Genomic DNA, 8,051 nt, shown 5'->3' with positions numbered 1-8,051 from the left:
AGTGGTTCAAATCAAAAGGGATTCAAGTTGAGCCAACGATCGCATACACCCCCCAACAAAACGGTGTTTCCGAACGTTTCAATAGAACACTCATTGAAAAAGTGCGCGCAATGTTGTTGGATTCTCAAGTTCCAAAGCAAATGTGGTCTGAAGCTGCTCTTACCGGTGTTTATTTATTAAACTGAAGTCCAACGGCAAGCCTTTCGTGTAAGAAGACACCTGCGGAGCTCCGGTATGGAAAAAAACCAAATCTGGAAAAGCTGCGTGTTTTCGGTTGTAAAGCCTTTGCCTGGATTCCGAGTCAAACAAGGAAGAAGCTGGATGCGAAAAGTTTGGAAGTTATAATGATGGGTTATGCTCCGAATGGTTATCGACTGTGGGACAGGAAGTGCAAAAAGGTCGTCACAGAACGTGACGTGAGGTTTAATGGACTATGTTTTCCGTACACCACCGATCCGAAACCGAAATCGAATGTTCCATTAATAGTTACACATACGTTGGGACAAGAGGAGGAAAAAGACGTTGATGTTGTGATTAATGCTGATGAAGATGGAGACGGAAATGACGATTTTCAAAATGCAATCGAGTATCTTCAAGTCGACCTGGAAAACGAGTGCGATAATCCAGAACCGTCAGCGCTCCCTTCACAACCAGTACACCACAAGTCTCAAGGACAAGCGTTGGTTAGGCGCAGTGAACGGGAGCGCACGCTTCCCGGTAAGTTTTTGGATTATTTTGTTGGCTATGAAGCAATTACTGGCAGTCCAATCTCCACAGATGTTCCGCAGAGTTACACCGAGATTTCAAACCGTCATGATCGCGACGATTGGTTACGTGCAGTGCAGAGTGAACTAAATTCTCTCAAGGCTAATAACGTGTGGCAGCTTGTTACGTGTCCAGCTACCGTGAAACCGCTGAAATCAAAATGGATATTTCGATCAAAAGAAGAGGACGGTCAGTCGGTACGTTACAAGGCTCGTTTAGTAGCAAAAGGCTACCTACAAAAGGCTGGGACTGACTTCAAGGAGACGTACGCCCCTGTGGCTAGGTTGGCCACTATTCGAGTAGTGTTGGCAGTTGGAGTTCATCATAAGTCTTATTTCCATCAAATGGACGTGCGAACTGCTTTTCTGCACGGTCGGCTTAAAGAAACAATTTACATGGAAATTCCCGATGGTGTTGCTAAGGAGCCTGGACAGGTTTGGAAATTGGCGAAATCGTTATACGGGCTAAAACAATCACCAAGATGTTGGAATGAGCGATTCAATGAAGTACTTGTGAAGTTGGGATTCTCTAGATCAAAGCATGATTACTGCCTTTACACGAAGCTGGTCGACAATGAAGAATTAATCGTGATTTTGTACGTTGATGATCTCTTGGTTGCGGGTCGCAATCTCAGTTCGATTGAGCGGCTAAAGGAAAACCTAACGAAGATATTTGAAATGTCCGACTGCGGAGAGTTGCGTCACTTTCTTGGAGTAAAGATCGACTACAATTGGGAAAATGGTGTTATGCAGTTGTCACAAAAGGCAAGTATTGATCGTGTGATGAATAGTTTTGGGATGAGAGACTGCAATCCTGTCAGAACTCCTATGGAAAAAGGATTATCTCTGGATAAATCAGGACCAATCACAAAAGAGCCTTACCGAGAACTGTTGGGATCTTTAATGTATCTCATGCTCTGTGTAAGACCCGATCTATGCTTTCCGGTTGGATACCTAGGACGTTTTCAGGAAAATCCAGTGGTTCATCATTGGCAAGCCTTAAAACGCGTTATCAGGTACCTTCAAGGCACTAAGAAATTGGTGTTGCAGTTCATACGAGATGTATCAAATGTACCGTTAGTAGGATATGCAGATGCAGATTGTGCATCCGACGTTAACGATCGAAAGTCAGTCAGTGGCTGTCATCGGAGCCTCTAGTATCTGCAAGCACCTCCCCATTGAACATCACATATGTATAGAAGACGTCATAATGACAGGACAGTACGCCGAGAGAGAAAGAGAAAACGATAGAAACGTCAGCGTATCTGCTAGACGATTTGTAAACAACAGCTAACTTTATAACGTGAAGAGCTAAAAGATTTTATATTTCGGAAGATTTTACATTGAAAATTGTGCTTAAATTCAGGTGAAGGGAAATTTACATTCGTTAACAGCTTAATAATACATTTCTAAAAAAAAACCTTAATACTTGTGAAAATAAGTGTATTAGTACGGCAGATTGATTAACGATAGCGAGCAAAGTGGAAAAAACTACCGACAAAAGAAACGACCTACAGAGACAGAAATTAGATTCGAAGCACTAAAACGAATTAAAAACGGATCATACTTCATGCGAATAAAGTGACCGTTTTAAGAATTCGGAAAAGCAGATCGTCTATCTATTTCTTGTTGCACCGCGCCACGCAAGCAACAAATTTTTAATTCGTTTTATCTGGATCGGAAAAGGATGTCTGATTCCGCTAGCGCCGCAGGTGCTGCTACTGCCCCAGGTACGGCTTAGCCAGTAGTTCCTCTATCGTGCATGAAGTTAACCCCCATCTTGATCCCCGAATTAAGAGTCCTGATTTGAATAAAGCATCTTATCTCAACCCCGATATGGTTAATAGTAAAAAGAAAGGTTCCTCCGTCAAAGGTTCGAAAGCTCCCACTAATAGCCAAACTTCCGTTGCGAATTCGGTGAAAAAAGTCGGTCATAGTTTTCGGTCTTGTGATTCCGCGAATAACAGCCGTATGGTGCAGTGCGATGACTGTGATGAGTGGCACCATTTCAACAGCGTAGGTGTCGACAGTCAGATAGAAATGAAACCGTGGCGGTGTATTAAATGTGAGAAGAGAGTTCTAATTATCGTAACTCTGGGAATCCGAAGGCGACAAAACCGAAAGCGGTCGGTTTACCGAAACAAATTGCTGAAAAAAAAAAACCCAGCGGAAAACAACTCATAATGCAAAAAAAGTGTCGGAAGTAGCATCGAAGTGTTCACAGATATCTCCTGGGTTGTGAACAAGTATTGGTGAGCTTTGGGAAGCATCACAAATACTAAGGTTAGTGCAATATATTTCATTGATAGAGAGACTTGGTTTCGATTGCGTGTATGATTAATCGGAATGATGAGTTGGTGAAGGTATTAATCCTTGAAAAAACGCGAACTCAAACTTTCGTTAGCGTTTTAAAAAAAGTTCCACCGAGTTCCTCTCTAAAACATACATCAAAAGTTTGCTTGAAGTGTCCTCTACAAAATATATAAAAATTTAGCTGCAACTTCCTGCAACTCTGAGAGATTTTTTATTTTTCGTATGTCAATGCCGATCGCTCGTGAAGCGGCAGATATTTGAAAAGTGGTTTAACTGCAATGCAAGCAAAAGAACATCATGTGTATTTCGATATTGTCTCTACCAGAAGACACAGTCGAGCATGTTTATGAAGATTTTCACAAGTTTTCTGCTGTATATTGTCCGAAATTGAACTCGAAATGGGAGAAATGCAATAGAATAAAAAAGTATTTTATGAAATAGGATTCGGTGAGAATAATAATTATAAATACAACCACATTTGTACTCGTGAGCGTCTTCAGAAACTTTTTTGAAAGCTGCTCAAGGAGAATTAAAAAACGGCGAGTTGCAGAGCTCGTTGAAAATTACTCCTTAAAAGAATAAGTATTTGCTGCTACCGTTTCGAACAACTATTCCAATTCGTCTGAAGATGACCCAAAACTTGACTTGATAATATAATATGCATCATGAAGAATTTTCAATTGTTTGTTACTCTGGTGATTAAATATATAAAAAATAATAAAAATAATACGTAAAAGAATACATAAAAAAATCTTTTTTTTTTTCGTTATAATTGCGCAGGAGTCACTTTTGCAATTATGTAAAAGTAAGTAAAACATAGAAACCGTAGTTTTCGTTACAATGTACAACTTTTACAAAGACATCAACGGTTTCTGGTATAGGATAAGTGCGTTGGCATTTGGGACAGTTTTGTGATTTAGTGTATCACATAAGACCTTTATGCATTTAGTAGCTCTGAAGGTAACGAACAACTTTCCTAGTTACTTCAACATGTTTTATCGACAAAATCGTGTAGTTTTGATTTTTGTCCCGTCTTACCCTACATTCAACGCACTGTGCGGCGCTTCCACAGTGAACGAATGGTTGAGTGACAACTGTAAATCATTGCGAGAAGGGCGTGAACATGTAAGTACGAGTAACAAAGAAAACGATGAACTTGATTCAGAAGATAGCTACGATGACTCCATTGAGGATGAGGAAGAAAGCGAATGCAGATTCAACCGTGAGCAGTTTCATCCAAAAGACCGCTCAACACCGAGATTGCAAAGAACGAACCAGCAACCGAGAAACACCAATAATCAGTTGAGCCTGACGCGAAACCAAATTGCCGCTCGCCAGGTCGTTGGGAGAGACTTACCCGTGTTTTCGGGTCATCCAGAAGAATGGCCAATCTTTTATTCTACCTTCGAAACTACAACTCGTATGTGTGGTTATACAGACAATGAAAATATGATTCGTTTGAGACACTGTTTGAAGGGCGATGCTTTGGTTACAGTGCGAAGTTTTTTGTTGCACGCATCCATGGTGGGAGAAGCAATAAATGCCCTTAAGTTGAGGTTCGGACAACCGCAGTTTATCATCCATTCGTTGAAGAACAAAGTTTTAGCAATTGCCCCGTTGAAAGCGGACTCTATGAATAAGCTAATTGATTTCGCATTAGAGGTGCAAAATTTAACTGCTACGATCGACGCATGCGGACGAAAAGAATACATGCGGGATATTACGTTACTGGGCAAGATTGTTGGAAAGCTACCTGCCGCAATGAAGCTGGAATGGGCGCGGTATACCAGGCGCTTGGGAAAAGTAAATTTGGCTACATTCAGTGAATGGATATACGCTATGGCTGAAGACGCCTGTCTAGTTTCGGAACCACGAAAAATCGAAGACTTCCACCAAGATCAGGAGCCGCGTAAGAAACCCAAAGCCCTTCATGAACACACGTTGAACTCTTAAATTCACGTAAGGATTCAAACAACCATTCTGACGGCAGCACACCACAGCCGACGTTTCTTAAAAAAGCTTACGAAACTAGCTGTGTTATCTGCAAGGGCGCTTGTGCGACGTTGCCGAAATGTAGGCGGTTTTTGGAGCTATCCTACGACGGGCGATGGGCGGTAATACGTGAGGCAAGAGTATGTCGCAAGTGTTTGAAACGGCACAAAGGAGGATGTGAATCGAAAGAATGTGGAGTAAACGGTTGCACCTTTAAGCATCATCCACTGTTGCATAAAGAGCTTAACGCAGAGTCGCCCGCTTCAGCTGGACCATCACGAGATGCACAGTCATGCAACACACATCAAACCGAATCAAGTGCCACATTATTCCGTTATGTGCCAGTTACAGTATATGGCAACGGCATCATGGTACACTGCTATGCCTTCCTGGATGATGGATCCTCATTGACTCTAATGGATAACGACTTGGCAGTTGAGCTCAATCTAACCGGAAAACTGCGCCCATTGTGTCTCAAATGGACCGGTGGAACACATCGTATGGAAGATGACTCACGAAGCGTTGATTTCGAGGTTTCCGGCCTGAAGGGAAAGTTTTTCCAACTCAGGGATGTTCGAACGGTAAAGGAACTACAATAACCTCATCAAACACTCAACGTGGAACAACTCAAAAACGAAAATAAGTATTTGAAAAATATACCTGTTGAGTCATATGAAAACGTCAGACCGCGCCTGCTGATCGGAGTACAGCACGCATACGCGACCCTCGTGAGAAAAAGCCGAGAAGGAAAACCAGGGCAACCGATCGCAATAAAAACCAACCTGGGTTGGACGATTTACGGTGGCCATCCAGCAGGTCAATCATTGAGTATGGTTCATTATACTTACCATGTTTGTTCCTGTAACCGTGAGGCAGAAGATGCCGACAATAACATAGAACGCGCGGTGCGGGAGCATTTCTCTCTTGAGTGCTTAGGTATAACGTCCCCGGCTAAACAGATTCGCTTAAACGATGATGAGAGAGCTATAGAACTTTTGCGTGACTTGACGCGCTATACTGGTGAAAGGTATGAAATCGGTTTGCTGTGGCGACACAACGACGTGAGGATGCCTGATAGTAAACCCATGGCACTAAAACGGTTCGACTGTCTAGAACGACGCATGGCGAAAGACCCGGAGTTAGCACAGATGTTAAAAGACAAAATAGCAGATTATGTTACGAAAGGTTATGTTTGTGAGCTGTCTATTGAGGAATTGGCGGAAAACCATGAACGCATTTGGTATTTACCGTTATTCCCAGTCACCAACCCCAACAAGCCCGGTAAAATCAGAATCGTCTGGGATGCGGCTGCTACAACAAACGGTGTTTCGCCTAATTCTTGTCTACTACCTGGACCTGATCTACTCACTCCACTAGTTAATGTGCTTTACAAGTTTCGTGAATTCCGTTTTGCACTGTGTGGTGACATTCGCGAAATGTTTCACCAGGTCGGCATCTGCGACGAGGACCAGCACAGCCAGCGATTCCTATGGCGAAACAATAAAGGTGAACTCAAGGTGTATGTCATGCAGGTGATGACGTTTGGAGCGTGCTGTTCTCCAGCGAGCGCGCAATTCGTGAAAAATCTGAATGCAGAGTGATTTAGCGAACAGTTTCCGGCTGCTACAAGAGCGATAATAAAATGCACATATGTGGACGATATGCTGTGTAGCGCGGAAACAATGAAAGAAGCAGTGGAGTTAGCGAAATCGGTATGGCACATACACAATCAAGGCGGGTTTGAAATCCGTAACTGGATGTCCAATTCCGTCGCTGTTCTCTCAGCGCTTCGTGGTGAATCACAACCGGAGAAAAATCTCGACTTGTCATCTGGCTTAGCTACCGAAAAAGTGCTCGGCATGTGGTGGTGTACCAAAAGTGACACTTTCACGTACAAAATCAACTGGGACAGACTGGGAAGAGATTTGCTGAAAGGTTCTTGTTGTCCTTCTAAACGGGAAGCTCTACGCATTTTGATGACCATATACGATCCGTTAGGTCTAATCGCACATTACCTCATGCACCTCAAGGTTCTCTTGCAGGAGATCTGGCGCACCGGCATCACGAGGGATGAGAACAACAACCAAAAGTGCTTCGAGAAGTGGCAAGCCTGGCTGAAACTGCTGCCAGAAAGCCGATGTTTGGAATCTGGCCTAGAAGCCACGGTGCTACAGATTCTAAACATCGGCTGGTTCTGACACGGAAGTACCAATGCACATTTTTGTGGATGCTAGCGAGAAAGGGATGGCAGCTTTAATATATCTTCGGTACGCGGAGAGAGAAACCATTGAGTGCTCGCTTGTCACCGCTAAGACTCGAGTATCACCTCTTAAGTACCTCACAATCCCAAGGGCGGAGCTTGGAGCAGCGAAAATTGGAGCGAGACTAGCTGCCTCCGTGAAACAAGCGCTATCCTTGAATATTTCGAAGCGTATCTTTTGGTCAGATTCCAGAAATGTGCTGGCATGGATACGCGCTGACCACCGCAATTACAGTGCATATGTAGCCACGAGAGTAAGTGAGATCCTGGAGCTTACTAACGTCTCAGAATGGAAGTGGGTCCCAACAAAGTGGAATGTTGCTGATGAGGGCACAAAATGGCAGAATCGCCCATCACTAACAAGTGACTGCAGATGGTTTAAGGGTCCTGAGTTTCTTTGGCAACGTGAGGAAAAGTGGCCGATAACATCAGTTAAACTAACGAAAACCATGGAAGAGATACGTGCCAGCGTCAACACGCATTCAGAAATAGCAAGTGAGGTGATCTTCGCTAGGAGCTTTCGAACCTGGAGATTCCTAGTTCACGTGACCGCATATGTCTTCAGATTTGCACAAAACATTCGCTCAAAGAAAACCGCACGAACTAATGGAGGCCTAAATAGCGAGGAGATCCGCCACGCAGAAGAATTTAACCTCCGCGCTGCGCAGCGAAATAAATTCAACGAAGAGCTTTCGATACTAGAACGTGACCGCTATTATGCG

The sequence above is a fragment of the Wyeomyia smithii genome, chromosome 3, assembly GCF_029784165.1.
Source record: "Wyeomyia smithii strain HCP4-BCI-WySm-NY-G18 chromosome 3, ASM2978416v1, whole genome shotgun sequence".
Taxonomy (NCBI): Eukaryota; Metazoa; Arthropoda; class Insecta; order Diptera; family Culicidae; genus Wyeomyia; species Wyeomyia smithii.
The sequence above is the reverse complement of the archived record's forward strand: the minus strand, read 5'-3'. Positions refer to the sequence as shown.